This window comes from Scylla paramamosain, chromosome 18, assembly GCF_035594125.1.
Source record: "Scylla paramamosain isolate STU-SP2022 chromosome 18, ASM3559412v1, whole genome shotgun sequence".
In the NCBI taxonomy this organism is placed as follows: Eukaryota; Metazoa; Arthropoda; class Malacostraca; order Decapoda; family Portunidae; genus Scylla; species Scylla paramamosain.
The window spans coordinates 11,692,150-11,712,149 of record NC_087168.1 but is presented as its reverse complement, the minus strand read 5'-3'; positions in this window follow the sequence as shown (position 1 = coordinate 11,712,149).

Sequence of the window (20,000 nt, the reverse complement as noted above, 5' to 3'; positions counted from 1 at the left end):
CACATTACTAAGCTGCATGCCTGGACGATATTCTCTCTCTCTCTCTCTCTCTCTCTCTCTCTCTCTCTCTCTCTCTCTCTCTCTCTCTCTCTCTCTCTCTCTCTCTCTCTAGAATTCAACAAGAGCAAGGATGTATGTTTGGAGAGAATTAAGGTTTGCAGCACACATTTGTACATCTATTTCTATTTAATTTGTGGAGAAAATGACAGAGGAAGTAATACTCTCAGCTTTGTGTCAAGAATTTAATTAATGCATAGACGTTCCAGCGGGCAGAGTCCTTTGTCCAAGCTATTTCCTGCGTGAAATTTGTAAGTGGAATCAGTTAATCACGCCGGGACTTCAACTGCTGGGATTTTTGATGTTCTAACTTTGGTAATTTATCAAGGATTTTAATTATATGTCGGCGAAGATAAATGTACGTGATAAATTTGCGAAAATTCTGTAAAATTTGAGTTTGCACTTGTCTACATTGCTGAAATTTACTTGCTAAATCATCCGGCACTGTTTCGTACAAAATTTTGTGTCATGTTTTCTTTTGTATAATAAAAGAATGTGTCTTGGCAAGTTTGATGAGGAATGAGAAAATCGGGAAATAGTTTAAGCCTTGGGTATTTCATAAAGTAATGTAAAATTTTCTTTCCGCGGTTGACATGATTATCAGTAAAGATCAATCAGTATTCGGTTTTGGATCTGTTCGCAATTACCTATTTACTATAGTAAATAGTTCTTAAATAAAGACCAATCAATCAAAATGAAAAAAAAAAAAAGTGGTGGTGAAGTAAATCTATCAGTAAAGGCAGAAAGAACCACAGTAAAGGAATATAGAGAAGTGCAGGACATGCGGCTCTCACAAAGACTCCACGGAAACTGATATTCCAAGCTGCCCTCGCTTCCTAAACCTCTAACGCAGCAGCTTCCGGGTTGGTTTCAAGGTAGAGGGCCATCTTGCATGAATGGTAAGTCAAGCTGTTGTACTTGTCTATATCTTAATGACTTTACTAACTCCTCGGCTGGATTGTGGCTGCAGCGTGCCGGGGGAGCAGCGCCACGCTTGCCACCAATCTGCGGTATTGCATTGCATGTCTGTGAATCACCTCAATTCAAGGATTGTGAAAGCAGAGCGAGACGCGAGAGCATTCTGTTTTCAAGGGAACGACGAGGGAAAGTGAGTGGTGGGAGATAACACACACACACACACACACACACACACACACACACACACACACACACACACACACACACACACACTCTCTCTCTCTCTCTCTCTCTCTCTCTCTCTCTCTCTCTCTCTCTCTCTCTCTCTCTCTCTCTCTCTCTCTCTCTCTCTCTCTCTCTCTCTCTCTCTCTCTCTCTCTCTCTCTCTCTCTCTCTCTCTCTCTCAAGGACAAGAGGCAGTCAACAGTTTGGAGCGGAAGGGGAGTCAGAGGCGGGGATCAGCGTGATGTCAAACAGAGGAAGCGGAGAGGCGTGAGTGGATGGAGGTGAATGAGGACGGAGGGATGGGTAAGTTAATCATTTGATCCCCCATCTAATGTCAGGCGTCTGGGCGTGTGAGGAGGACGGATGCCGGGCTGTCTTAAGATAGATGAAGGCTTCACCACACGCTTCAGTTCTCACACATTGATACCCAAGACGATACTTTACGTGCCTTGTTTTAATTACTTTCTTAACAAACGTATTTATATTTCCATGGGTAAGTTCATGCAGATTTAAGACCACATAAGAACAAGGGAAGCTGCAAGAACTCACTAGGTTTACATATGGCGGTCCCTGTGAAGTATACACACGCATATACCTATCATATATTTGTCTAGCTTTTTCTTAAAAGCTTCTTATTGACTGCACTAACGCGGGTTGAGGGTCTGGTCTTTGTCTTGGCGTGGGAAGCGTGAGTCTTGTCCTCTGGTTCACTTTTAGTCTCTGTTACAACACTCCCGCTCATACAGTGCCCTAATGAGTCAGGCAGGGAGGGTAAGGGTAAGCATCAAAAGGTTAAGTCTACAGCAGTCATGTATCTTGCATATACTAACACACAGCCTATACTTTCTCCAGGCATGCAGGTGTGTGGCTGCCTGGTGACCTTCCTGGCGTGAGAGCTCAGGTTAAAGGTTAATAAGGTTTTCTAAGCTAGACATGGGATTCTTTGTACCCTTCCCACAAAAGCCTTCTCTCACAAATCCACTCAAGAAGTTAGTTTAACTCGTTTTTTTTTTCCGTTACTTTCACTTCATTAATTTTTTTTTTTCAGATATATAACAGTACGTAGAAATTTGTATAAAAAATACAGAAAGGTTTACTGCAGACTTCTCACCTCATGCACAGTCTAGCGGCGATATCTTAACTTGTTTTCTCTGAGGCACAAGTATGTTTTACAAGCGTATTTCTTCTACGTATATTAGTACTGATTCAAATAGCGACTCGAGATGAGATTATTGTTTATGACTTTTATTTGCTTTTTTTTTTAGATACTTTGTTTGAAACATTTATTCATTCATTAACAGAAAGTGTCAAAACCTTTCAAGATCTAACTCCCCTCGTGACTTCTGGCATCTAGCCAAAAATATCTCCAATAACTTTGCTTCTTTTTCTTTCCTTCCTTTATTTCAACCAGATGGCACCACTGCTATCACATTTATTTCTAAAGCTGAACTCTTCGCTCAAACCTTTGCTAAAAACTCTACCTTGGACGATTCTGGGCTTGTTCCTCCCTCTCCTCCACCCTCTGACTACTTCATGCTACCTATTAAAATTCTTCGCAATGATGTTTTCCATGCCCTTGCTGGCCTAAACCCTCGGAAGGCTTATGGACCTGATAGGGCTCCTATTGTTCTCCGAAACTGTGCCTCCGTGCTTGCACCTTGCCTAGTCAAACTCTTTCAGCTCTCTGTCAACATCTACCTTTCCTTCTTGCTGGAAGTTTGATTACATTCAGCCTGTTCCTAAAAAGGGTAACCGTTCTAATCCCTCAATCTACCGTCCTATTCCTTTAATTTTCTGCCTATCTAAAGTTTTTGAATCTATTCTCAACAGAAAGATTCTTAAACATCTATCACTTCACGACCTTCTATCTGATCGCCAGTATGGGTTCCGTCAAGGCCGCTCTACTGGTGATCTTCTGGCTTTCCTTACTGAGTCTTGGTCATCCTCTTTTAGAGATTTTGGTGAAACTTTTGCTGTTGCCTTGGACATATCAAAAGCTTTTGATAGAGTCTGGCACAAAGCTTTGATATCCAAACTACCGTCCTACGGCTTCTATCCTTCTCTCTGTAACTTCATCTCAAGTTTCCTTTCTGACCTTTCTATTGCTGCTGTGGTAGACAGTCACTGTTCTTCTCCTAAATCTATTAACAGTAGTGTTCCTCAAGGTTCTGTCCTGTCACCCACTCTCTTCTTCTTATTCATTAATGATCTTCTAAACCAAACTTCTTGTCCTATGCACTCCTACGCTGATGATACCACCCTGCACTTTTCCACGTCTTTTCATAGACGTACAACACTTCAGGAGGTAAACATTTCACGCAGGGAAGCCACAGAACGCTTGGCTTCTTATCTTTCTAAAATTTCTGATTGGGGTAGAGCAAACTTGGTATTGTTCAATGCCTCAAAAACTCAATTCTTCCATCTGTCAACTCGATACAACCTTCCAGACAACTATCCCCTCTTCTTCAATGACACTCAACTGTCCCCCTCTTCTACACTGAACATCCTCGGTCTGTCCTTTACTTATAATCTGAACTGGAAACTTCACATCTCATCTCTAGCTAAAACAGCTTCTATGAAGTTAAGCATTCTGAGACGTCTCACCCCCCCCCAGCTGCTAACTCTGTACAAGGGCCTTATCCATCCATGTATGGAGTATGCTTCACATGTCTGGGGGTTCCACTCATACTGCTCTTCTAGACAGGGTGGAATCAAAAGCTTTTCGTCTCATCAACTCCTCTCCTCTAACTGGCTGTCTTCAGCCTCTCTCTCATCGCCGCAATGTTGCATCTCTAGCTGTCTTCTACGGCTATTTTCATGCTAACTGCTCTTCTGATCTTGCTAACTGCATGCCTCCCCCCTCCTCCTCCCTCGGCATCGCTGCACAAGACTTTCTTCTTTCTCTCACCCCTATTCTGTCCACCTCCCTAACGCAAGAGCTAACCAGTATTCTCAATCATTCATCCCTTTCTCTGGTGAACTCTGGAACTCCCTGCCTGCTTCTGTATTTCCACCTTCCTATGACTTGAATTCCTTCAGTTTTTGACTACTGCTTTGACCCTTTTATGGGACTGGCATTTCAGTGGGCATTTTTTTTTATTGGATTTTTGTTGCCCTTGGCCAGTGTCCCTCCTACATAATAAAAAAAAAAAAGATTTACATGGTAAATATTCACAGATTTTATACATCTACGTAAACAACAACAAATTTCTGAGTAAAAAGATGTGTAATGCTCCAGGAAAAAAACTTGCATGCGGCGGCCTGACAATCATCATTACTTTCTCGACATTGACACAGTGAAATAAACAGACCAATTTCGATACCCCTGGTGTGATGAGTCACCGGTGCACAGCCGCATCAGGGCTGAGAATAAGTCGGAAAGTCAATGAATAAAGACAGAAAAGATTATCAAAGCCGAAAAGTTAAGCACTGTATTATTCTTTCGGCTCTTTTTCCCAATCTTTCTTTTCTTCTTTGTTCCTTCCTTGTTCTCTTTTATTGTCTTTTCTTACTTAGGTATTCATGTAATACATGTATTCGTTAGTTTTTTCTTCCTCTTTTCGTCCATGTTTTCTTTTCCCTCAACTTTTTTTCGCCATTCCTTTAAAAATTGATGTACTTTTTATTTACAAATTTTATCCTCCAATTCCTTTTCTCTCTTCCTTCTCCTTTCCTTCTTCCTCATCTCTTGATTTTTCCTTTTTAATTCTCATTTATGAATATATTTATGATTTCAAGTTATCTACTCCTCCCTCTCTTTCTTTACCCACACGTGCCTCGCTCTCGGCTCGTCAGCCTCACCTTGATCCGCTCTTGGCACGGCATCACCAACACCCAGACAAGAGACACGAGAAAACTTTTACCACATATTACTTTGTTTGTGCTGAAACTTACTCTCCATGTCTATATTTGTCTCTCTCTCTCTCTCTCTCTCTCTCTCTCTCTCTCTCTCTCTCTCTCTCTCTCTCTCTCTCTCTCTCGTGGGCCCGTCACTTGATGCATAAGCTTAATCATAGTGTTATAGATTAGGTATTATAATATCACGATGGGACGCGTCCATCCACGTCCTACCTTTTTACAGTAATATTCATTAGCCTTCAGGAGAAGGAGAAGGAGAAGGAGAAGGAAAAGAAGGAGGAGGAGGAGGAGGAGGAGGAGGAGGAGGAGGAGGAGGAGGAGGAGGAGGAGGAGGAGGAGGAGGAGAAGAAGAAGGAGGAGGAGGAGGAGGAGGAAAAGGAGGAGAATGAGGAGAAGAAGGAAGAGGAGGAGGAGGAAGAGGTAGGCAATAATAACGACGATGACGACAACGACATATGTTGTGATTTCAATAAAAAAAAAAAAAAAAAAAAAAATATATATATATATATATATATATATATATATATATATATATATATATATATATATATATATATATATATATATATATATATATATATATATATATATGAAGCTATTAGGAGCTGCAAGTAGGTTAGGTGAGAGGCGTGAGGAAGAGAAGCAAGCCTGAGAGATGCCAGTCAGATGACGCTAAACCGAGAGATAAATAAGTGACAAGTCTTCCGATGAACTAGATCATTAAATAAGACTGTGATGGCGAATAACTAACATGTCTTTAGATAAGTCATATAATTAAATAAGAATCGTTCATTGGTCGTAGATATGCCGCTTTCCTGACGCCACTGAACACCGGCACACAATTCCCTGGGGAAGCTCACTCCCCCTCACACCTCAAAGGCTCCAGGCACAAGTACAGTTCCAGGCGGGCACTGACAGGTGTAAGACCCAAGCCTCGTCTCGATGAGTTTGAGAGTGAGTCTCGTTTTTAACTGCAAAATGCCTTAATTTCATAACAAAAGAAAAGGGACTCTCCACTGAAATATCCTTACTCCACGCCTGTCAAATACATGTGTGCGTATAAAGCTTAAGAAACAGCACGCTTATTACACAGGGAGGGACAGAAAGAGTAGGAGGTCGAGGAAGAGGAAAAGAACGTGATGCATACACTTATTATGAAGCTCATTTAAGATAACAACTGAAAAAAAAAACACGCTTCCCGCAAAAAGAATAATTACCATCACATCAGGCAACATTTGCGGCATTTCATTCCTGCACTGGGAAACAAGACAATTCAGCCTTTAAATAACAATGCCTCTACCGCCATGCACATTTGCCACTTAGACGTGCTGAGTTAAAACTAAAACGAAAAACTTTATCACATTTTTTTCTGAGGAACACGAGGAGAAAATTTTGGTCTTGAATGATGGAATTAATTTGGAAGCAAAGCGCACCACTCCTTCAAGGAATTCAATATAGTTGGTGTAAATAAGCATCCTAATATCACGTACTGAAGGAGCGAATCTCACCGGCAAACTGCATCGCGCGGGAATAATGCAGAACAAGACTATTACGCCTGTCCTTTTCTGTCCGCTGGGAACGCGCTGTGTCGAATTATTTTGTGTCGAGAGTGGTAGTGTTGGCGGAATAGTTTTCTTTATTCACGACACGCAATGGTTACCCCGGCCTTCTCTTTCTTCAATTTGTTGTTTGTGTTTCTGGAGCGCAACACTACACTTGCCGATATTGGAGAAGGAGGAGGAGGAGGAGGAGGTGCTGGTGACGTAGAAGGTGTTGGATTTAGATGAGATGGAAGAGGAAGAGGAGGTAGAGGATTTGGATAAAGTGGAAGAGAAGGTAGTGTTGGATTTAGATCAAGTGGAAGAGGAAGAGGAGGAGGAGGTGTAAAATTCGGATGAGATGGAAGAGGATGAAGAGCAGGTGTTGCTGGTATAGAAATTGGGTGAGTTGGAAGAGGAGGGTGTGAATAAAGATGAGATGGAGGAACATGATGACGATGAAGATGAAAATGATAGAGAGGATGTGGTTGATGAGGTGGTGGATGAGGATAAAGGAGATGAGAATAAGGAAATCGAGAATGAAGATAAGGATAATGACCATATAATAATGATGATGATGATGATGATGATGATGATGATGATGATGATGATGAGGAGGAGGAGGAGGAGGAGGAGGAGGAGGAGGAGGAGGAGGAGGAGGAGGAGGAGAAGGAGGAGGAGGAGGAGGAGAAGGAGAAAGTGAATACTGCTAAAATGGATGACGGTGACAATGAAAATGACAAAGATTATAAAGAGAAAATAACACACACGCAACAAAAAAAAGATGGCAAAAATTATACATAAAAAAATAGATGAATGAAAAAAGCGGAGACAATTGTTGCTGAATTATAATGAAGTAAAAAAAAAAAAAAAAAAACACGTCCTGTGCTTACCTTCAGTGTTTTCATGGATTTCCTCTCCGCTTTAATGTCTGGGGGTGTCTTTGTGTATATTTGTGATTTGTCCTCACTCGCTCCTGTGCATCAATACAAACATGAATGCAATCCGATATATTTGCGAGGGTTCAGGTTTTCTGGCTAAGTGTGCGAGTTGGTCTCCGGCAAGAGCATCCACCGCTTGCCGCTTGCTTGAGAAAATCTTCTTCTTCGAGACTATTCAAGGGTACTAGAACACACCACACACACACACACACACACACACACACACACACACACACACACACACACACACACACACACACAAATAATAATTAGATGAAATAAATAAATAAATAAATGAATAAACAAATAATAATTAATTAATAAAATAAAATAAAGAAAAAATCAATTAAAACAAAAAACGAATAAAAAGCAAACAACTGCAGACAAAATGACACTTACGAGGCACATGAATTACATTAATCTAGAGTAAGATATGCAGGTTAGTACAGGTGAATGCTCCTCCTTACCCACCGTTCCCTGCAGCAGCGACAGATATTCAAGCGTTTGCACAGACATTTATTAAATACTTATAAATTTTAATAACATATTGCTAATTAATGAGGCAGCTTTTGAAAATGCTCATGATAAACACGTCATATTCCTTAGAATGAAGCAGAAAAATCTACATTCTTTCTAGTCTGAAAAAAAAGGTAGAATATTTGATAAATGGTATAAGGCTGAGAAAAAGTGACAGACTTGTAGTACACTTCTGCTACCCGCGGCAGGCTCAGCGGGTGTCCCCTTCCAGACGCTGCCCGTCTGGCTCAGTTAGGCTTCCAGAATTCATATCTTCCACAGAACTCCGCAACAGTCCATCTGTCTCTCACTGTATGCCGATGCGCCACCTCTGCAGGATGACTGTTTCCACCATGTATGGTGTATGATTTAGAGTAGCCTAGATCCATCTTCCCTTACGATGTTGTGCCTTTTGTTCTTCTATATAACAGTTACATTCTCTATTGCTCTAGTTAGTGTTGACAAGTGCAACGGAACCAAGCAGCCTAAAAAGGAACTAATCGATCAGTTGAGATCTGAAATTCCTTGTAATTCCTATTCAGCAATACACAATACTCACTACAATAATTTCTTAAGATGGATATGAAGTAGGAGAAACGTGCCAAATAAACTATGCATAATAATAATAATAATAATAATAACAATAATAATAATAATAATAATAATAATAATAATAATAATAATAATAATAATGATAATAATAACAAAATGTTTCTATATAGATTCTACTGAGGTGAATCCACCTCTTGATTAATTCTTCTAATTTAATACAGCCCAGCGCATCTTATCACTTTGCGAATTACTCACTGGGAAAACTCAAGAAAAGAATAATCTAATGGGAGATGCACGTAGATGGGGAGCTTAGGGTGTTCGGTACTCAACAAACAAAGGATGTCCCTCCGTGTACATTCGTAGATATCCACACGCAACCCAGACGGCGTTCACTGCGGCAGCCTCCATTCTCTTCTTTTACTTTCGTCCCAAACACCGCAATGTCGGTCTTGATTAGTCTGGCCACGCACAAAAAACAGTTCCGCTCATTAAACTCAGCACCGCGTCATCAAGTTCCAGGCGCGTTTAAATTACTCCTGTGTGTGTGTGTGTGTGTGTGTGTGTGTGTGTGTGTGTGTGTGTGTGTGTGTGTGTGTGTGTGTGTGTGTGTGTGTGTGTGTGTGTGTGTGTGTGTGTGTGTGTGTGTGTGCTGGGAAGCGTGAATTCACTACACTGAAAAGAGTTTAAGTCTGAGTGTTATTCATTCACCAGTATTGTCCCCTTGATGCAACACTGAAATTTTGTAACTCCGAAACCCAGGAAGTTCAATTATCATCATTACCAGCAGCGGACTCATCACTTCACCAACAGGTCAATGAATGCAACTGCTTTTAAGTATTATGCTGCAATAGGTACTTGTATGAGTGTGGTGATGTAATAACTTTGATCTAATCGCTGAGGTGGCGGCGCTCATGTAATTTAGTGGTGGTGACATGATTACTTTAGGGCTGCTGTGGGAATGAGACTGTTGTGGGGTTTTGACTGTACTATTCTGGCGATGATGGTGGTAGTGGTGGCGGGAGGTATTGCTATATGATGACAGTAGTAGTAGTAGTAGTAGTAGTAGTAGTAGTAGTAGTAGTAGTAGTAGTAGCAAAGCAAACTTAGTATTGTTCAATGCCTCAAAACTCAATTCCTTTATCTATCAACTCGACACAACCTTCCAGACAACCATTCCCTCTTCATCAATAACACTCAACTGTCCCTCTCTTCTACACTGAAAATCCTGGGTCTGTCCTTTACTTAGAATCTAAACTGGAAACTCCACATTTCATCTCTAGCTAAAACAGCTTCTATGAAATGAGACGTTCTGAGTCGTCCCCGCCAGTTTTCTCATCCCCCCCACCCTCCAGCTGCTCTGTACAGGGGCTTATCCGCCCATGTATGGAGTATGCTTCACATGTATGGGGGATGGGTTCCATTCATACCACTATTATAGACAGGGTGGAATCAAAAGCTTTTCGTCTTATCAACTCCTTTCCTCTAACTGACTGTTTTCAGCCTCTCTCTCATCGCCGTAATGTTGCATCTCTTGCTATCTTCTATCGGTATTTTCATGCTAACTGCTCTTCTGATCTTACCAGCTGCATGCCTCCCTTCCTCCCGCGGCTTCGTTGCACAACACTTTCTTCTTTTTCTCATCCCTATCTGTCCACCTCTCTAATGCAAGAGTTAACTAGTATTCTCAATCATTCATTCCTTTCTTTGGTAAACTCTGGAACTCTCTGCCTGCTTCTGTATTTCCTCCTTCCTATGACCTGAACGCTTTCAAGAGGGAGGTTTCAAGAAACTTTTCCTTCAATTTTCGATGGTTCTCTTGACGTCTCTTTTGGAACTGGCACCTAAGTGGGATTTTTTTTTCCGGTTTTGTTTCCTTTGGCTAGTGACCCTCTTACGTAAAAAATAAAAAAGTAGTAGCAGTAGTGGTGGTGGTGGTTATGATGGTAGTAGTAGTAGTAGTAGTAGTAGTAATGGTGGTGGCAGTAGTAGTAGTAATAGTAGTAGTAGTAATAGTAATAGTAGCAGTAGTAGTAGTAATAGCAGCGGTAGTGGTGGTGGTGGAGGTGGTAGTGGTGGTAGAAGTAATAGTAGAAGTAGTAGTAGAGGTAGTAGTAGTAGTAGTAGTAGTAGTAGTAATGAAAAAGCCGTGATGAAGGAAAGACCCGTAAAAAGAAAGGAAAGACAGTAAACGTGGAGTTCACACTCGCATTTCTCATTTTCATTCTCATTTTCTGGAAATGAAACGAAATAAAGTCGTAATATGGAACGAATTAAACAGCCCATAGCTTTCAGCATACAATTTCGTTTAATGTACTTTATTTCATTGCGAGAATACTCGAGATGTAAAATGTGAAAGATTTTTAAACTTTCCATATATTCGTTGTAATTTTCCAATAACGTTTTGAAAAGACACATTTCCCATTTCATACAGTATTTTTTTAAAATCTCGGTAGAAATAGTTGCTTTAAAAACTATTACATGGAGACATCTTTTTTCATTAAAATGTTTAAAATTGTTACATTTCGTGTTCAATAACATTTTCACCAAAACATTCAGGAAGTGCACTCATTTCTGTATCATACATTACTAAACAAGTATAGCCTCTCTCTCTCTCTCTCTCTCTCTCTCTCTCTCTCTCTCTCTCTCTCTCTCTCTCTCTCTCTCTCTCTCTCTCTCTCACACTCACACACACACACATTTTTCACTAAATTCATCACTATGTCAATTAATGGCATCAGCATATTATATTATGCGTCGATTATATATAAATAAAATAAAAGAAGAAGAAAAAAAGGTACGCGTCACAAGGCGACACGATGAGTGACTTCCCTAAGTGAGTTATTAAAGTTTCCTGGCGTGCCTGTCACTTCCCCCGCACCCATGTCACTCGCCGCCCCTCCTTCCCTGCTGCTCCTATCATTCACACGGGGCGTTATCGTCTTTGGTTATTTCTTCCTTATTCCTTCAATTTTCTTTCTTTTTACATTTGCCCTTTACTATTTTCTCTTTTTTTTTTATTTCGTTACCATTTCTCCTTCCTACCTTCCAGTCCTTTATTGTCTTACTCTATCAGTTGTTTTATTTGGTTATCCTATCTTCCTCCTCCGCTTTGCATGTACATTCCCGTCCTTTATTATCTCCCTGATCAGCTCCCCCATTTACTTCAGCACTCCTTTCCCTCCCGTCCCCGACCATATCCCAGGTGATGATATCTTAGAATGTCATTTCTGCTATCCACTTTCACCTTCCTTTAAACTTTAAAGGAAGGTGAAGGTGGATAGCAGAAATGACACCCTAAGGTACCATTAGCTGGGAAATTACCTTAAAGTTTAAAGTTATTCACAGCTCGGGTCAAAAGTGAAGAGACAGACTGAAGAATTTTGTCTGGCCTTTTTTTTTTAATTGATTCACTACATTTATGTCTATCGTACTGCTATGAAATCCACTGCTATGAAATCCGTGACATGACTACTGGTTGAGCGGTGCCTTCCTTCCCGTGGTTTGCCATCTCCCTTGCATGTTCCTCCCATCTGCCTCGCCCCACAATTGGCCATTCACTTGTTCCAGTTTAGAGTTCAGTCGACTGTTGCCCGGCAAGTGCCAGACCTTCCAAAAACCATCCATTTGAAGGGAGACAAAGGTTATTAAATATTTCAGCCATACGTAGATATTTCATAAAAATGGTTACCTGCATTTTTGAGTCTCCTTTGATTTTAACGGACCATTGACTTTCCGTTATTTGAAATACAGAAAGGTAACAAACATGGTGTACTTTTACGAAGATTTCATCTAAAAAAATACAAAATGGAAAAGAACAATGTGAAAATAAATACCTGGCTAGAGGTTAACTTGATGAATTTATATAAAAATACACAGCGTGACCAGCTGGTAATGAATTGCCTACCCATTGAGAGAGAGAGAGAGAGAGAGAGAGAGAGAGAGAGAGAGAGAGAGAGAGAGAGAGAGAGAGAGAGAGAGAGAGAGAGAGAGAGAGAGAGAGAGAGAAAGTCGACAGGAAGCAGAGGAAGCAACACAACACAACTATGCGGCGAATTCCCCTCACCACTACCACAGCTGCTCTCTGGGGAGGCGGGAGGCAGCGGGCACACCTGCTGCGGTGCCTCAATATTCACTCCTCAACTGCACGCTGCCAATAGGGTCTCTCAGCTTCACTCTAATTTCCAAAGTTCTGGTAGCAGCGCGTAGGGAACACCTGGTGCCTGTTACCTGCCTATTACCTGTCTTTACCACCACCTGGCGCACCGAGGAAGGCACCACTGTCACCTTTCGCTAATTGGGCCTTTTGGTAATTGTCTGCTTTTTGCTAATGCAATTTTGGCAGCTCCGACTATTGATGGTTTTCCACTTAGCAGCTAAATGTCTCTTGCTGTTTGATATCTGCTTGTATTCACCTCTCGCTGTCTCCATTTTCTTTCTGACAGTTTTTCTATTTTTTTTCTTTGTTTGATTATTTCCACATTATGGTACTTTTTTTTAATAATTTTACCTATCCACCTATCACTTTTTCCCAAACTTAATAATTTCCTGTTATATTTATCCACCTCTCTAAGTATCGGCATTTTTATATTTTTTTCTTAATAATTACCCATATTTCGTTACTTTCACATTTTGACGCATTTCCTATTCTAGTCATCAACCTCTCACCACCACCAGTACATTCCACCAGTTACCCTATTCTGCCTTTTCCACATGTCCTGCTATGAGATGAAAAGCGCAGTACATGACATCCCTGCAGTACTGTAATCATTCCATGTCATTACCAACACACTACTGTAAAATTACGACTTGTCACCGCGAAAATAAGCAATCTGCCAAAAAAAAAAAAAAAAAAAAAAAAAAAAAAGATGTCCATGACGTCAGGATCATTAGTATGTTCCCCACACTCACATGGACATTCTCTCTCTCTCTCTCTCTCTCTCTCTCTCTCTCTCTCTCTCTCTCTCTCTCTCTCTCTCTCTCTCTAGCTATTTTACTTACAAAAGCAAAATCATCAGACAACTATCAGTTTTTCTCTATCTCACCAATCACGAGGATTTAACGAACACACAGACAAACGAGCTAAACGGATAAGGGTGGGCATTTGACCCAATCAGCTTCACGCTTTTGTGGTAACGAAGTAGCCAATACGATCTGAGGATAAATGGATCTAAAACTGCAGGTCAAATCGCCGCCCGCCACACCGTCCAGCCACCACCGCCACTCAGCTGCAACCAGCCCCGTTGAGCTTCACACGGCACCGTCATTAGCACTGTTATTCACAATTTTCCTCCCCACCAGTACCTTGCACTCTATTATTAGACAAAAAAAGAGACAAAACTTGTTCTTTGAATTATTTAGATAGGAGTGGCACTGACTAAGGGCAACAAAAAATAAGAAAAAGAAAGAGCCCAGTGACGTGTCAGTTCCTAAAAAAAAAAACAAATGAATTATTGAAAACTGAAGGACACATGACTTGAAATCTTCCTTTTGAAAAAAAAGATAAATTCAGAGGAAGGGGGAAATACAGAAACAGGCAAGGAGTTTTAGAGTATACCAGAAAACTACTTCTTTCCCGCGTGAAAACAAAACTCCAGAAATCAGTTTTAACTAGAGTTCCCTACGTACAAGTGGAATTAAGCTGCACTGATGATCTTTTGTTTAAGATATGCATAAACACCGTCAACAGTATTAATTATGCAGTGCAGGCGTTTGATCTCAATGGACTACGATTCTCAGCAAGGTAATCAGGACCCAAGCCTCCTTACAAGGACGGCTGAGTCACCGATAAGGTCACGTCACGCCAGACCAGCCGTCAATCCCCTCGTGGCCCTGTTCTCTCACACCTCTCACATGCCAGCCTTACGACGCGAAAACAAACACTACTGTCTCGGGACCATTCCATCAACAGACCCGTTCACCCATGACCATGAAGGCGCAAACGACACCACAAGAGAGTCAGTCACTTTTCAACACAATGGTGGCCATAAGCTTTGGTGGAGGAGAGAGTAACAGTACGAGCAGCGCTGTCTGAAGATGGGACAAAGATTAGTTGCTTGGAATATGATACCAAACAGAAAAATACATGCTTTAGTATGTGCGCGTAACTTGGGTAAAAATATCATCCAAGATTTAAACTCAACACTAAAATACGGCGAAAAAAAAAAAAAAACACATTTTATGGTAGATTTTCTGACCGCTGAGTACCCAATGCAAAGTAAAATGTCCACGCCTAGCTCAGGGCAACCAATACACATACAATTACTCGTGATGGAATGCCTTGAAAAAAAAAAGACTGTATAGCAGAGGAGCATCACAACAGACCTCCACACTGGGATTGCGGGAATGTCTCAGACGCAGCATGTGTGCCGGGAACGCTGCAGAGGATGGCCGAGTTTATGGGAAGACGCCGGACGGGAGACGCGGAATAGGAGGGTGAGAGGGAGGGAGGGAGGGAGGGAGTATGGAGAGGGTGGAGAGTTTCGGGTCCTGGCACCAAGGTTTGCCGCCACCCTCGGGCTTCGCTGCCTCACTCTTCCTCTGTCCACCGCGCGGGCTGCACCTCCTCAAGCGTTTTCGTGCGTCCATGCCTGAACAGTAAAACAGGACCATCATAAAACGTTCTCGATTGATTTACATTCAACACAATAACTTCCGACAAAACTGTGTGAAAACTTGTACTGTTAAACAAAACTTGGTGAACAACACAAACTAGCATTCTTCCTCAGCTCACGTTTAACGCAGTCACGTTGGCAACACTGAGTGGAGAACTTGTACTGGTCTTTCAGGAAAATTTCAACGGGATCACCGTGAACTATATACTGGGAAGAGGCGCAACGGCAGCACTTCCATCCTCCCCGGGGCCCATGAAGGTGCGGCTCATCTCATTTCAGCAATCCACGCCTCAGCGCGCCTCATTTCGTGGTCCTTATCACCTGCAGTAACTTAAATAGGTTGGGACGTGAAAAGTGCGAATCTCCGTTTACAAGGCACAGGAATAGAAGCAACCGCGGTGCACCTCTTTCTCTCACCGCCACCTGCATCAGAGGTAAACTTAGTCATTACTATAAAAAAAAAAAATCCTTCAGTTGTACATAATTTTCTTTAGTTAACTATAGCCACATTTCAGCACAAAGGAACCTAACAGATCATACAGGAAGTAATGGTTGCAATGTTGCCTAAAAAATACGTATTAAGAACAGAGTTGTGTGATGTTTCAGTAATCTCCATAACATGACGTCATTAGAACGCTGGACTATCGTTGTGATGAAAATAATTTGGCAACAGCTCCAATGTATTCGTAAGCAGCTTGTCATTTAGGTGATGTCTGCTAAAAAAAAAAAAAAATTGGGTCATACATGAAATGTAAACAGTATTATCGCAGCAACAAGTGTGTGTGTGTGTGTGTGTGTGTGTGTGTGTGTGTGTGTGTGTGTGTGTGTGTGTGTGTGTGTGTGTGTGTGTGTGTGTGTGTGTGTGTGTGTGTGTGTGTGTGTGTGTGTGTGTGTGTGTGTGTATATATGTATATATATATATATATATATATATATATATATATATATATATATATATATATATATATATATATATATATCTACGTGTGTGTGTGTGTGTACAATCACACACACACACACACACACACACACACACACACACACACACACACACACACACACACACACACACACACTCACACACACACAGGATCAATCCAATTATAAGTTTACACGAAAGAAATAAAGAAGTTGTGCACACCACGTATCCGGCAAAAGGATTGTAAACGTGTGACTAACAATATTATTCAAAGCGTTAAACATAAATATGCAAATTCATTGCATATGAAAATCATGTGTGATGTACGCGCGCGGCTCACACACGCACGCACGCACGCACACACACACACACACACACACACACACACACACACACACACACACACACACACACACACACACACACACACACACACACACACACTCACACACACACACACACACGTGATCAAAATTCAGAAGTAATTAATTCCTAGTTCTAAGACTCATTCACCCAAATAACGTGTGTCGTCACCATCGTTCCTGAAACGCATATTTCCATTAAACATTACACAGCAACAGAGAGGCGAGGCGTTATTTAAACACCGACCGTGCCTGAAATGACACGCTAAGAGCAGAAAATCTGCCTTAACACGTTAAGTATTTTCGTTACAAAACAGAGATGGATACGTACTAATCTTGGAGAGGCAGAAGAGCCATATCTATGCCCACTAAGGACTGCATCACACACACACACACACACGTATGGGGGGAGGCGGTGGCTTAGTGGTCAGTGCTCGGACGTGGTGACTTCAGAGACCTGAGTTCGAGTCCTGCCGGAGGCTGATCTTCCTTGAAGTTATCGCCGAGTAGCCAAAGAAACTCACAAGCATCGGGGAACTCTGTGGAGCGGCATCAACCTCTTGAAAGACGTCACTAAATAATCTATCTGTGCCATCATGAGCAAGGGCCGACCAACTAAGCCTCCACAGATGTAAGAGGGCCGACCATTTATACCTCGAAAAGAAAAAGACTCCAGCAAAATTGCCTATCGGAGCTACGGACCAAGAACATAAGGACACAACACACACCCACACACACACACACACACACACACACACACACACGAGGGCACACATTTGGTTTCGTAATCTAATCAGCCACTGCCTCGTTTTCTCCCAAATGGCGTCCGTTCACCGTTTACTAAATTACACCCTCACCAACCCACCGACCCACGCCCGCTGCACCTTTACCCTCATTTCCTTCCCTGGCTCCCCTCGCTCCCCTCCTCAAGCAATCATTCACCCATCAGTCATCCTCTCCCCAACTGAGTCCTCCAATTTATCTTAGATTATCACTCAATTTCTATTCCTTCCAGTCCCTTTTCATCTGCAGGTGTCCCCTCATTCCTGTCATCTTATCCTGCTGGTCACCGTTACAAGATTCGTATGTGTTTGCTCTCTCTCTCTCTCTCTCTCTCTCTCTCTCTCTCTCTCTCTCTCTCTCTCTCTCTCTCACACACACACACACACATAAAAGACATCACACACACACACACACACACACATACAGCTTCTTCAGAATGTAATCACAACTGATATGGAACGTGAAAAATGAAACCAGTTGCGTATCAGGAAAGGAAACAAAAACACGGAGGAAAAAGGAGAAGCAAGAGAGGAAGAGATTAATAGAAGAAAGAGTGCGTGGAATGAAAGAGCGGAAGGGAGAAATAGCAGATGTAATTAAGGAAGCTGAAGAAACCCTGGGAAAAAATAAAGTTCAGACCAAGAGACATTTTTCATGTCAGAAAAATCAACGTTTCGGGGAAATAGCGAATTATAGAAAAAAAAAAAACTTGGGGAAGACTTCTGCGGAATATCTCAAGTCTTAGATATGAGACTAATTAAGGCGGAAGAAATGAAGATTCTGTAAGTTAGCAGAGATAAAGAACAAGATGCAAGAACTGGAGAAAGGAGAGAGTAGAAGACAGAGAATTTAAAGGATTGAAAACAAAATAAGAAGACTAATGAAAAGTAGGAAGAAAAAATGAGATAAAGAACAGGATAGAAGAACTAAGAAATGGAGAAACTATGTTGAAGAAATAGACAAAGATGAAAAAAAGGATGAAAGTGTTAGAAGGAGAGATGGAAAAAGAAATAAACTGAAGGACGACGAACAGGAAGGAAGAGCTGAGGACATGAGAAAATAGAAGACAAACAGAGAGACTGAAGGCCAGATCAAAGAAGACCCAGTGATTGGTCAAGAAGAGAGCCAATGAGCGGGTGTTGACTTGGAGGACAAAGGACAAAGTCAACACTTTTTTTCCTTTTCTTTTTTGGTGGGGGAGAGATGAACTAACCACAGACAGACAGACAGACAGACAGACAGACAGACAGATAGAAAACACACACACACACACACACACCACACACACACACACACACACACACACACACACACACACACACACATGCACTCACGCACGCATGCACGCACGCACGCACGCACGCACGCACACACACACACACACACACACACACACACACACACACACACACACACACACACACACACACACACACATGCACTCACGCACGCATGCACGCACGCACGCACGCACGCACGCACACACACACACACACACACACACACACACACACACACACACACACACACACACACACACACACACACACACGCTGGTGATGTAGTAAGAAAAGAGAAATTCGAAAGTGAAAGTGGGGCGCAAAATTTCACCAGCACTCAAAAATTCACACTCCTTCATTTTTACACAAAGGAAAACAGACTAAGGGATGAATATATAATTGAATTGAGAATGTTAACTTTTGTCAGGGGATGAATCAGTGAACTACGGCGTGAGGAAGCTTGTTTTGAGGAGCTTGTCCACGTGATGCTCCTTTCTTTGTCTGTAGTGTGAGAAATGGTAAGTAATAGTCTGCCTTAGGTAACAGTAGCACTCTGAATGAAAAGACCCGTTCAAAAATGCTGATATTTTATGAGGAGCTTCTCCCTCTCCTTTGTGTGCAAGGCGTGTCGAGGGATAAACAATGACGTATTCTTCCTTAGATTTCAAAGACGTTACGGAAATTAACAAATCGACTAGTTAATAATGACTGTTTATGAAGGACTTGAGAAAACTTGATAAGAGAATCTTATTAAGGAAAAAATGAAAGGCGAGAACTAAAAGGGAGAACAACTCAAAAGGAGAGAATATGAAAGAGGAGGATTTCAAAACAAAGAACTTAAAAGGAGAGCGCATTAAAAGATATGAAAACAAAGAACTAGAAAAGAGATAACTTGAATGAATATGCAAGGAGACACGGCTAAGGCATACATCTATAACAAGGTCGTATTGTTCGACTTACATAAACTTTCGTCCGAAGAGCATGGCACTATGTTCAGACTGTAAAGGACGCTGCTCATAATGCTGGCCAGAGAACAGGGTGCGGTAAATAAGTAGAGGTAGGACGTGAGAGAGAGAGAGAGAGAGAGAGAGAGAGAGAGAGAGAGAGAGAGAGAGAGAGAGAGAGAGAGAGAGAGAGAGAGAGAGAGAGAGAGAGAGAGAGAGAGAGAGAGAGAGAGAGAGAGAGAGAGAGAGAGAGAGAGAGAGAGAGAGAGAGAGAGAGAGAGAGAGAGAGAGAGAATATGAGGAGGTGCTAAGACTATAACCATAACACTGCAGGATGTGTACATAACGACATGAGAAGCGACCTTCCCCGAGGCGGTGGTGTTACAGACGCCTTTACAATGTGAAGGAAGCAGCAAGTGTCGTGGTCCATTCAAAACGCAACCTTAAATAATCGAATTCTCTGAGTTGTACGTTTTTTTTTTTTTACGTTTTAACA